Consider the following 14,018-nt stretch of genomic DNA (forward strand, 5'->3'; position numbering starts at 1 on the left):
GAGCCGGGTACTAATGCAGGCTTGGTCAACGACTGAGCTACTGATTGAGTCACTTGTGCTGAAGCAGGGATAGCCTTAAAACCTGAGGACTGGAGTTGGCCACCTCTGCATTAAATGGTTTAACCCAGGGGTGCGCAAAGTTTTTAACCTGCTCCCCCCTGCCTGCTTACCTCCAGGCTCGCGCCTCCCCCCTCCTCCTCGGCTCAGGCCTCAAATGAGGTCATCGCGACGTCACGTGACCACGCGGCATCATTTGATGCTGGTTACCATGGCGACGCATTGCCGAAAACCAGGTAGGACAAGCTGCAGAGGCCTCGCGCGGTCCCCCCGGAATTTAATTTAAATGCCTTGGGGGGAGTATGAGACATCTGTAGCCGCCGCACCCCACATGGAAATTCTTCCGCCCCCCTGGGGGGCGCGCCCCGCACTTTACGCAACCCTGGTTTAACCCATCCTGTGTCCTGCAGACGTCGAGCATTCCTATGGAAGGGTGGCACCCTGGAGGCCTTATGACGCAGCCTGTACATCATGGGGTTGTGCTCTTTTTGCAGAAGGTGTTTGCGAGCTGACTGCACACTAGATGGAAGGGGGAGACACTTCCCTTCTGTTGACAACAAGTAAACGCGTGAGCGCTCAGGAGATTGTGATCACTGGTGGTGGAGGGTCTTGTACCACGCAGGACTGAAGGGTCTAAGGAGTGAGGGATGTGTAACTGTCATCAGCCATTATATGGGGAAGCTGAATGAGATCCAGACAGAGTTCATCAGTTTGATTGCGACCTCTTTAGACAATGGTTTCTACTTCATTCAACTCTTCCTGGTTCTCTAATGCAGGGGTGCGCAAACTTTTGTTGCTGCGCCCCCCTGCCTTCTCTCCCCCTGTGCTCGCGCCCCCATCCTTACCTTAGTGCGGCATCAAATGAAACCGCGTTGCCATGGAGATGCGTCCAATTCTCCTCCTCACTTTTTTTTTTATTACAAATATTTTTATTGTATTTTTGGTGATAGCAGCATTGAGACTGAACAATAACTGAGAGCATCATGGACCTTTATACAATATAGCCAAAAACTTCCACATTTTCACACAGTTTCCTGATCACTAGAGCTCACTTATATTCAAGTGCTTCTCCTTAAAAGTTGGGTCTTTTCGTAGTCTCTGGCACACCTAGTTTTAAAGCGGGGAAGAAGATAGAGATAGGGAGGGTAAGGGAAAGTGAGGGGGTAGGTGGGGGGTGGTTGGGTATGGGGGGGGGGAGATAGGGTGTGTCCACCCTCCTTCCCCCCAGCCTCCCCTCCCACCAGACCTTTCTCAGCTAGGGAATATATACTTTATTAGTAAATCTTAAAGGTGGATCTTTGGTTCTGATTCAACAGGGCCCATGCCATGCATCCCAAACCTTATAATGTTGCTCCAGTTTTTGGTTGAGGAGGGCTGACAGGTGTTCCATAAGTTTGACCTCGTTAACTCTCCTCCTCACTTTTAAAGCTTTACACTCTTCTGCCCCTCCTTACTTCTCAGCCCTAATTTCTCGCTATCCACCATCCCGACTCTTGTGTTCTGCAAGATAGAAGACCCCAAAATGGATTACAATTAACAGATGAAGATAAAGAAAGAAGAAAAGGACTTTGGACTTTACCTGTGACCTGTTGCTGTTTGGGATCGTGGATTGGTTCGAGAGCTTGCGGAGACCACGGGAATCGGAGGGTGAAGACATCTAAAGGTAAGGAAAACAATTGAATGTATGTTATTTTTCTGTTACAGGTTTTTTCATTGTATTTTTATTGGTATTGTGTTTTTTTGGGGCCACATTCATTGCAAATGTATTTATGTCTGACCCTTTAGGGATATACATACATACATACATGCAGTGACAATCAATGGTGTTTTGGACAAATGCTTGCTTTGATGTATTTTAAATGTATTTTGGTACTTTATTTTTCTATTTATTTAGTGTTTTGATTTTGTATGCTGGCATTTTTGGTTGTGTTTTAAATGGATTATTTCAGGGGTGTGGTGTTTGCCTTTTAATTGTGGCTTAATTTTTGTATTTGACTGATGGTGTTTATTTGGAGCTTTCTTTTATTTATTGATGGTTTTGTTTTGGTATTTTAATAGTTAATTCTGGTGTTTAATTGGTATTTGTTTAATTAGATGGTGGTAATGTTGTTGTGTTTACCTGATTATTGTTGTTTATTTGGTGATTGTTTTGAATACATTGGATATTGTTTTTGATTGTTTATTCTTAGGTTGACCATTGACTGGCATAGTGTTAAATCATGTACATATTATAGGGCATGAATAACCCACTGTACCAATCAATTGTTTTCTTGGCATTTGTTATGTGTTTAGTTTGCTATGTACTGCGTTTTATTTTGGGCCTGTTTTTTGTTTACTTCACCATTTATTGCTATAGTGGTAAATCAGGCCTATATTATATGGGCATGATATACACACTGTACCAATGAATGGGTGGAGAGTGGGGGTAGTTGCCTGGGGAGGGTGGTTAGGCCTCCTGGGTGTGTAGTGGGAGAGGGTGAGTTAACCCCTTAATTATTATAGCGGTTAATAACCGCTAAGGTGATTAAGGGGTTAGGGGACATTAGATGTTATTTTTTTATTGCAATGTTTATGGCAACGGAGGAAATAGACAGTGATGAGGATGAGGACGGCCTTCATCGTGGCAGCCTGGCAGGGGTGAGGGCAAGTTTTATTTACTTTATTTCTGCTGCTTAATGTTGTATTTTAAATGGGCAAATGCACTATTATCCATATCTGGATAATGGTAATTGTGCCCATTACAGTATGTGTTATGGGGGGGGGGGTGTATTTATTTCAAAGGATACCCGCGGGGACCATATGAGGGACCCCGCCGGCCTATGGTATCATTCCTGTGCTTAAAATAAAAAAATTATGTACAGTATGTTAGGGGGTTATAGAGGTTGTTTGGGGCACAGGGGGTGGGTGGGTAGTACTTACTGCAATGTTTATTGGGGGCAATTTCCCCCAAATAAAGCTGCTATTATGCCTTAACCTCTTCATTGCCATTTTTTTAATAGTGTGCGGCAGCAGGGGGTCTCCTGAGCTGACCCGCTTTGATTTCTGGCTCAGGGACCCCCTACTTCCCAATTTGCAGGCCCCAGTATGGGGCATCGGATGCCAGTGTCACATGACTCGGTACCGTTAAATCATGAAGGAGATACCGGCACCACATATCTGGGCCTGTAACTCAGGAAGCAGGGGGTCCCGAAGGCTGAAATCAATGCGGGTCAGCTCAGGAGACCTTTGCTCCCGCACACTATTAATAAAAATTAAATTAATGCAGCTTCATTACCATAGCAGCTATCCACTATGGTAATTAATTATTTTTTATTGTTATGTGTGTTTTGATACTAGTGTACATAAGCAGGGGATCTCCTGAGCTTAATCGCATTGGTTTCAGCCTCGGGGACCCCCTATTTCATGAGATACAGGCCCTGTTATGGGGTGCCGGTATTCTGCTACAAGATTGAAATCCCCCGGTCACGTGACGCGGGAGATTTAAAAGCACAGGGGAATGAGGGAGGCCCGTAGCTGCAACCGTGCCAAGACACTGTAGCTTGCTGCACTGGTATTAAATATTATGCATTGTCTGAATTACTCTAACATAACATGAAAACTGCATTGTTAAGTTTACTCTGGACTCTTAACAAGGAGCCACAGATGTAGCCAATGTAATTGCTCCAGCCGCCCTCCTGCCACGGGACACGAAATGCGCCAGCGGGAGAAGCCGCCGTCGTTTTGATATAGCCACGCTCGAGAAGGAGGCAGGGATATCGTGTCCATTAGGTGCACTAGTGTTGGCTACATCTGTACCTAAGACTGATTCAATTTCCTAGCTATAGTCTGGAAGGCCCAGTATTGTATCCTAATCAAAGTTCTGTTTCATCTCTACTCTCGCTGAAGCTTTATGTGTCAGTTCTGCACTTTTGCTCCCTCCAAACAATAGGGTGTTTTTTGGTCCTCCCGCTCAGAAATAGACTAGACACCTTGCAGTCATGTTTTAGAGGAGACTTGGAGTTCACATAATGAAGTGTTATCTGCTGATGAGTACAGAGTTCAGATCCACACTTAACACTTCTGCTTCGCTGCACCATCTGCTCCTCTGCTTAAAGATTCGGAGTCGCTTTTGAAGGATTGCAGAACAGTTTGCTATCAGAGGCGGGCCTGCCCCTTCTACCAGCTTCGTTGCTTTCTGCCAGCCTCGAGAGCCAAAACTGGGGTATGCTGAGGCTATAAAAGGCTCCAAAACCCTAACCAAAGAAAATGTAACTGATACAGTATGTAAACTACTGCACCGACACACTTTATTCGAGCAAATACCCAGTATGTACCTGGCAGATACCTGGAATGCGCCGCTCCTCACCTCTGACAAGCCCCGTTGCGTTTGCCTTCCCAGCCTGGGTTCATGCCTGGCTGACGGGCGGCTGATCTGTTAAATGATAATGATTAGGATTTAATAGGCTGCAATGCTTCGCGTGTCTACCAGATGGCATAAATTCATGAATTGTAATGCAGTATATATATATATATACTGTGCAGTATTGCAGCCAGCGGGAATAAAATGCTTCAATCCCTGCTTGGAAAATACCTCAATGCACTCGGGCAGAAAACAGTCACAAACCTCAATACACCCAGGTATACCCGAAATCGTGGGACTAGCCGAGCTCGAATAAAGTGTGTCGCCAGTGTACAAAAAATAATTCAGCTTTAAAATATCTAAATTGAAAAAAGCATGTATTCACTCCATTAGTATTCCAGTTCCTAATAATTTCATACGGAATTTCTTTTTTATTCCCTCCTGCCCCCCCTCACCCCCAAAAAAACAGAACTCCCTTGTTAGTATGTAATTATGTTTTTCTATATCTTTATTTATATACTGTATTGCCCTCAGCGCTTTACAACGACAATAGAGTACAGGTAATTATAATACAATAAGCGCAGGCGAGTCAGACAATAGGAAAGGAAATCCCTGCCCCGGAGAACTTACAATCTAAGTGCTATGCTGGGAGATTTACAGAGACAGAAGTGAGGGAATAAATTATTCAGTGAGAACCGCACCAAAATAGATCCAGGTTACTAAGGATGGGCAGGTTTGCAGTTTAAAAATCCAAACTACGCAAATTTCGAAGTTCATTTGATAGTTCAAGTCTTACTGTCTCTGTACGTTCTCCCTACCTACCAATTAGATTGTAAGCTCCTCGGAGCAGGGACTTCCTTAATCTTACTTTTATGTCTGAAGCACTTATTCCCATGACCTGTTATTTACATTATCTGTTATTTATTTGATTACCACATGTATTACTACTGTGAAGCGCTATGTACATTAATGGCGCTATATAAATAAAGTATGAAAGGAAAAAACCTGGGTACTGCGGATTTCTGCATAGAAAATGTATTAGCCAATAGTTAGGACACTTGTGGTGGGGTTGATATATGGAACTTTTAACATGATATTTATGCCATTTGCTTTTGAACTAAATGTAGCTATATAAATTAAGACATTCAATACAATACAATACAATACAAACTTCGGAATAAACTTTTGAATCCAAGAGAACAAAAACACACTTTTTTTTTTTCCCCACTGGGCGTTTCAATTTGCAAACAAAAAAACCGTGCAAAACATTGCAAAAAGTTTTTAAAAGTTCCCTCAAAGTTTAAAAAATAAAAATCCTGCCTATTTTAATTTATTTTTTCCATAATTTTTTTACAAATCCAAAACCAAACCCAATCAAATTCTGGAAAAACCAAAACCCCAAATATTTTTTTATTAAAAACGACCCTTACTGAACACAACCCTTTATGCTTGTGAAACAGCTTTACACTGTGTGTACTATCGCAGCTCAGAGAGCGATGACATTAGTGCAGCGGGAGTAGAATTTGGGTAACTTTAATCAGTATGATTTACATAAGTGTTGACCGTCTATTTAGTGAGGTCCCTCTGCAACCAATTTCTTTTTTATTTAGCTTTTAAAACTTTACTTTATTCTTCGATTGCCAAAAAAGAAAAGAAACTGCACAACTATAAATAGCACAGTATTAATGCTACATATCATTTTTCCTTACCAGCTTGGCTGTCTGAAGGGAGATGCTAGCAGGTACAGAACGACACTATGCATTAGTTTAGAAATGTGCTGCTCTACTTTTTTCTCATAAAAATTGATTTACAGTCATTTAGAGTTTTTCTAAATATAGTATAAAACTTTTAATAATGAGTTCCACGGAGCTTGGCCCCGCTGATAACAGGTTTAGAATTTGTTGCAATTGACACGAAATCATGCCTTTTTCATCGCACTGGTGTCAAGACGGCAACCCCGCTTGGGTAAGTCAAAATATCTTAGCCAGACATTAAATTGCAAGCTTTATGGCTGGGAGTCCATTGGATCTGCATTTTCTACCATATACAGCATCGCTATTAACCTCCAAGGTCCATCATCATTGAGATTGATGTCTATGAGACTGCCTCTCCGTGAGACTCATGATCAGTGGGCTTTGACATATGTGATGTAGCACCAGCTGCACTATATACAGTAAGACAACAGGGTTATTAAGAATTTTTGGCTAGCTGATGACAATTTGCAAAATTTACAGATCATACTAAATAAAGCAGCCTGCCCTGAAGTCACCTAGAGACCCAGAGGTGGATACACGCTATGAATTCACTCTAGGCCAGAAGAGTTGGGGAGATAATAAATTAGCCCTTTGGAGAGCGAAACTGGGACACACCAGCAATCTAGAAACTAATACTGAGAAATTTACCACCAAAAGCCAAACACTTCCAATTCACTGCCTGCGAGGAGACACGGCCATTCATCAACGCCTTTTATCCAGCTGTAAATTCTAATCTTATTTAATTCAAAAGCTCAGAGATTTGCTTGCTTGCTTCAACGGCAGTGAATGCTTCTTAGCACTTACTCCATATTGCTGGCCTCTCTAGCAATGAGGGGACTCTTTTTATCCTTACATTTCTTATCGTACACTGTGAACTATTTACAAGCAAAGTTATTTTTTCCCATGACAAAAATTGTATTTTTATTGCAGGTTGTGATATTGTTTAATGGACCAACATGGAAGCCCTATATACGTGAAATTATGGGGTACAGAGCTTTTGAAACCTCACAGGTCTCTTCTTCATGTGTAGAGAGATTTCTAACCCTCAAAGGTCTCTTCTTCATGTGTAGAGAGATTTCTAACCCTCAAAGGTCTCTTCTTCATGTAGCACTGCCCCCCCCCACCCCTCCCTAGGAGATCTTTGCCTCAGCATGGGGGGAGAGAGAGAGAGACACACAGCATGGGGAGAGAGAGACAAACACAGCATGGGGAGAGAGAGAGACACACAGCATGGGGAGAGACACACAGTATGGGGAGAGAGAGAGACACACAGCATGGGGAGAGAGAGACAAACAGCATGGGGAGAGAGAGAGACAAGCATGGGGAGAGAGAGACACACACAGCATGAGAGAGAGAGACACACACATCACGGGGAGAGACAGACACACAGCATGGGGAGAGAGAGACACACACAGCATGGGGAGGGAGAGACACACACAGCATGGGAAGAGAGAGAGACACACAAAGCATGGGGAGAGAGAGACACACACAGCATGGGGGGGGGGGGAGAGAGAGAGAGAGACAGCATGAGGAGAGAGAGAAAGACAGCATGGGGAGAGAGAGAGAGACACACACACAGCATGGGGAGAGAGAGAGACACACAGCATGGGGAGAGAGAGAGACACACACACAGCATGGTGGGGAGAGAGACACACGCAGCATAGGGAGAGACACTCAGCATGGGGAGAGACACACACAGCATGGGGAGAGAGACACATACAGCATGGGGAGGTAGATACAGCATGGGGAGAGAGACACACACAGCATGGGGAGAGAGAGTGAGACACACACAGCATGAGGAGAGAGACACACACAGCATTGGGGAGAGAGAGAGACACACAGCATGGCGGGAGAGAGAGACACACACAGCATGGGGAGAGAGAGACACACAGCATGGGGAGAGAGAGACACAGCATGGGGGAGAGAGAGACACAGCATGGGGGAGAGAGAGACACAGCATGGGGGAGAGAGAGACACACACACAGCATGGGGAGAGAGAGAGACAGCATGGGGAGAGAGAGACACAGCATGCAGGGGGAGAGACACACACACAGAATGGGGGAGAGAGAGACACAGAGAATGGGGGAGAGAGAGACACAGAGAATTGGCGAGAGAGACAGAATGGGAAGGGTAGAACGAGAATGGAGGGATGGGATAGGGAAAAGGGGTGGAGGGATGGGGGGGGGGAGAGAATAGGCTGTGTGTGTGAGAGGGGCAGAGAGACATAAAGGAGACATAAAGCGCAGTTGATGATGTCATTTGATTTATAAATATCTTTTTTAATGTGTCCCGGTTTTTTCTTTTGTAAATCTGGTCACTCTAGGTACAACAGTGGGGAGGCTGAACAGAGGGGAGGAGAATGGGGCTCAGGCCATTGGAGGGTGCTGGCCAGCAGTTAATGTTGAGGCCATGTGCTCTGCACAGATCTTGGTTCACTCAGCCCCAGGAGGGGCTGAGCTCATCTCCCTTCCCAAGGTGCGAAGGCACTGACTGTATAATTTGGAAGGCATCCTCCCTAATGCAAAACGGGAGGGCACAGAGTCTGCACCATGATTGGCTGCAACACAAACCCAGTGTCACCAACTCTCCAGCCACTCAAGGAGACTGCATGAGGGGGGGGGGGGGTGGGTAAACCCCACAGGATAGCCTGCCACTGCCTATAGCTACTAGGACTTACGTGACAGGAGGGCAGAAAGATAGTCTGGCCCAGCCATGGCTATATTCATATGCACAGAGCTTTCCAAACCTCACATGTCTCTTCTTCATCTGTACAGAGCTTTCCAAACCTCGCTGGTCTCTTCTGCATGTTTACAGAGTTTTCTAAACCTTACAGGTCTCTTCTTCACATGTACAGAGCATCCCAAACTTTGCAGATCTCTTCTACATGTGTACGGGTTTCCAAACCTCACAGGTCTCTTCTTCAAGTGCACACGTACATAAAGGAAACTGCAAGTCATTTTATTTGTATTCCTAATATGTAAGAAATGAAAAGCTGGCATATAGGAAAAATTATCATACTGTAACATGCAGCCACTATAGATAACTGGCAAGGCCTCTCCTAGAATACAGTGTTCAATTCTGCAGCTGCATCACACATACAATTATGAAGAAGAGAAACTAAAATGACTGTACATAGGAAAAGATCCAGTTGTTTAAAGTATGTCGCCAATCAAACATGAATGCAAATGCCATTAAATATCTCCCTGGAGCCATCAGAGGATGCTCCTTGGAGTAGGTAGGAATTATGAGTGACAAACTGCTGGAAGGGACATTAATCATTCAGGGTATCACATAAGTAGCTGTCCACATTGTTATAGTTTGGTGCCTGAAACCAGTGGAACCTCCCAAGCATGGTCAATCAGCTCCGGAGAAGGTCTCCAGTGGGGTTAATAGTCAACTTGCTGACAGGTGCCTAACACGGCTTAACTGTTTGTAGAGTTAACTTATTATAGAGTTAACAGCAAACACATGGCTACAGTATGTATCCCATCCACTAGCCCAGGGGTGTGCAAACATTTCCCCCTGCGCCCCCCTGCATGCTGTCCCACCTGCTCGCCCCCCCTCCTTACCTTGGCTCCGACATAAAATGACGCCGCATGGTCATGTGATGTCACGTTGCCATGGTAACAGGACATCACGTGACCAGCAGCATCATTTGATGTCGCGTTGCCATGACGACGCATTGCTGGAAACCAAGGTAAGGGAAGTTACAGAGGCCTCGCGCGGTCCCCCGACATTTCATTTAAATGCCTGGGGGAAGAGCACAGGACCTCTGTAATCGCTACACCCCCCCCGGAGAATCTCGTGCACCCATGCTCTTGCCAATGGTTCATTCAAACAAAACCTGCAACAAGGCTGAAGTTTAAAGCATGAGATAGCTTTCCCTGAGTGGATTTGCTGCCTTTCTCCTTCCTTCACCCGGGGTTGGTGTTACAATTTACTAAATGTAGGAGGTTGAAGCATTAGGGAAATTCCCATTAAACGAGGCATTGGAAGCTAAAATGGACATTTCTTGGCGTTCAATGGTCAGGTTATTGCCATCTCTCAGTGATGACACCCAGTTTATCCTCTTGGTCTGTGAATTTGGCTCACGTGATTAGATGTGATGCGCAATCCTAACCCCACCTGGGAGCGAAATCCATATCCTTTAATATGCGTGTGGCGTGTGACACAATGTGTGATATGCCAGTGCCACTGCCAGCTGTCACCTGTCACCTGTCTCCTGGCTTTCAAGAAACGATCGCGTCGAAGCTGAGAAGATTAGTGGGAAACATCCCAAAGTTTTGCCGTTATTTTTTAATGCAGCAGAGACGTGACATATTTCCCTGAAAGGAATTAATAGGAAATATTCATTTCTTCACTACTGCCAACATGCAGTGACAGCACTTATGGGCCACAAAACTCTCAATGTGCCAAGCCAGCAAATGACAGATGCCACCAGTTCATGGTTAGGATTTAAGAAGTACTCAGAGTGATACACAAGTGCAACTACTTTCACTCCTTCCTGTAGATGGTATAATCTTTTTAAAGAAATACTCCAACACTTTCTATCCTCCTAACATGAATATGGCAAATACTTATTTATAAAGGTGACTGAAGTGTCTTGATACCTTAATTGTAGATCAGACAACTATTCAAGGAAATCCCAATTGACTTCATTGGCCCCGAGATAGTGCCTAGATTGAATAATATCAAATTGGCACACAGTGTGGAAGTTTATCCTTTAGTTCGGCGCTTGTGTCCAATATTAAAAAAAATCAGTATTATTTTATATATGCAAAATTTTGAAAAATGAGAGCAACAGATACAAATAAATGCATCAATGAGCTCCTCCCCTCACTCCTCCTATTGATCTGTATATCTCCTTATTAACGCCTCTGATTGCTCCATATAACCGCTCCCTATAAGTCGTACTATCGTTCCATATAACTGCTCCCTATACCTCTTCCTTTTGCTTTATATAACCGCACCCTATATGTCCTCTCATGGCTCCATATAACCATATCCGATAGCCCTATGTAACCGCTCCCTATAACTCATCCTATCGCTCCATATATCCGCTCCCTTTAACTCCTCCTATTTATCCATATAATTGCTCCCTATACCTCCTCTATAAGTCATCTTATTTCTTCATATAACAATTCCCTATAACTCCTCCTATTGCACTAGGCAACCTCTCACTACAACTCCTATTTCTCCATATAACCGCTCACTATATCTCCTCCTATTGCTCCATATAACTTCACCCTAACTCCTCCTATCGCTCCATATAACTGTTCCCTATAATCCTTCCTATTGAGAGAAGGAGTGGTTCAGTTAGTAAAGCCACGGACACTGGCTCTCAGTTTGAATCAGGAGTGAACCTGGTTCAATTCCCAGTGCTGGCTCCTTGTGACCTTGGGCAAGTCACTTTATCTCTCTGTGCGTCAGGCACCAAAAATATAGATTGTAAACTCTATGGGGCAGGGATCTGTGTCTGCAAAATGTCTCTGTAAAACTAGCAGTGCTATACAAACAACAACAACTATTATTGCTCCATACTGTATAACCGCTCCCTATATCTCCTGTTATTGCTCCACGTAACCGATCCCCAAACCTCTCGCTAAGGCTTTGCCTATAGTGACGGCGACACGATGGGTGACGTCACCAGCGAAAGTTATGTTTCGCCGGTTGGTGGCATCGCGGGATTCCCGCTATTTGATTTGTTAAGGGCCATCACGTGACGCGACGGCCCTTGAAAAATCAAATTTTGCCGGCGGCGGGTTTGGTGATGGCGATGTCGCTTCGTCGCTTGTTGCCCCCGCGTGCACTAAAAACGCATGCGGCGCCGGCAATGCTTTTGTTTTCGGGTGAATTCGCATCGCCGTCGCCGGCACTATAAGCGCAGCCTAAGGCCTGGACCCCGCTGGCAACTGCAGCGCCCGTTGTGGCGGACGCTGCAGAGACGAGAGCCCTCCCTTCAATGGCGCCGGGCCCGCTGCGAGGGGGGGGGGCGCAGTGCTGTGGCGCGAGTTGCTCCTGCTCTCAATAGAATTGAGAGCAGGACTTGCGACGGAGCGATAAGCCACGCCCCCCGGCGGTTCAGCCAATGAGGGCTAACCTGCCGGGTGACTTCACGGCCGCGCCCCCGTCCCTTCCGCGTCACCCCCCCCCCCTGTCTTTTGGTCTGCAGCTCCCTGCAGACCGGGGAATCGGCTGCACGCGGCGCCAGTCTCGCGGGCGCGCGTGCAGCGGAGTTTACCGGGGCCTCAGCCTAAGGCAGAAGAAAAACAATGTAATACAGATTGACACAATGAATCGAGAATGCACCAATCAAAAGTCAAATCAGACAGTCCTGTCCTGTAGACTGATACACAGCAGCACCCTTATTGCATTATATCGCTTTATATCGCTTTATATCGCTTTATATCGCTTTATATCGCTTTATATCGCTTTATATCGCTTTACATGGGATTATCTTGCTGCCATTAAAATAAAACAAGCAAAATCGCTATAGGACCCAGTCTCCGCCTAGCGAAGCAGTTACATGTATATGTATATGTATATATATACTTGCCCTGCAGATCTTAACATTTAACATTTATAGATGTCCCCCTTGTTAACGTGAAAAATAACGCCGTAAATATTGCATGCGTTAAAGAGACAGCTCCCGCATTACTATTGTTTGACATGGCACTTGCAGTAATAACGCAGCGTTAACAGCTGCTATACCCTCTGGAACATCTGCAAATGTATAGAGCAGGAGTGGCCAACTCCAGTCCTCAAGGGCCACCAACATGTCAGGGTTTAAGGATATCCCTGCTTCAGCACAGATGACTTCAACTGAGCCACTGATTGAGCCACCTGAAGCAGGGATATCCTAAAAAAACTGACCTGTTGGTGGCCCTTGAGGACTGGAGCCACTGATTGATCTACCTGTGCTGAAGCAGGGATATCCTAAAAACCTGACCTGTTGTGGCCCTTCTGGACTGGTGGCCACCACTGGTAGAGAGCATCCCAGATATTCAGAGAGAAGAAAACAAATTGAGCATGGCAGGCACTGCGAGCATAACTATTGTGTTACATTCTGATTTTGAAAAGACATTGGTAGAGATGACAGGTTTACTGAAGGCATGAACAATACGTCGTTAAATAAATCGTTACCATTCTGGCCTTCCTTCCCCCACCCCCCACCCATTGTATACAGTGCATCTGTGCTGCGCTACTGCCCTCCAGTGGGCAAAAAGTTTAAGTGGATCTCATTTAACTCCACCGGCCACAATATATACTGGCACTGTATGAGTTTACAGTGCTAACCAACCATACAACACTATATATATATATATATATAGGCAATACGATACCGTGTCTGAGACGAATATTAAGAGGCAGCACTCCAATGGATGGTCTAAATAAGCTTTGTATTGTTAAGACATCATAACCAACGTGGCTACGATGTCTTAACAATACAAAGCTTTTTTTTGATCATCCATTGGAGTGCTGCCTCTTAATATTCGTCTCAAACACAATAACGTATTGCCTATTTATTTTCTACAGGATTTGCACCCATCATCTTGATTTACCCGACGGAGAGCCTATTGTTTTTATTTATTTACTATACATATATATATATATATATATATATATATATATATATATATTATAGTCACAATCGCACAGACCATCCAAATAAGGAGATTAACTTGAAAGATAATAGGTGACCATCCACTTCCTTGCTGCTGATACCAGAGAGGGTGCTCCGTTCTCTCTCCAGGTGATGCAGATAGATCTTCAACAAATAAAAGGCACCAGAGTGAATGGCAAAAAGGTGCATTTAAAAAATACACAAATATATGTAGCCAGGTCCCCCGCTGTGGCGCTGTGATGTA

This window comes from Ascaphus truei, chromosome 9 (genome assembly GCF_040206685.1).
Source record: "Ascaphus truei isolate aAscTru1 chromosome 9, aAscTru1.hap1, whole genome shotgun sequence".
Taxonomy (NCBI): domain Eukaryota; kingdom Metazoa; phylum Chordata; class Amphibia; order Anura; family Ascaphidae; genus Ascaphus; species Ascaphus truei.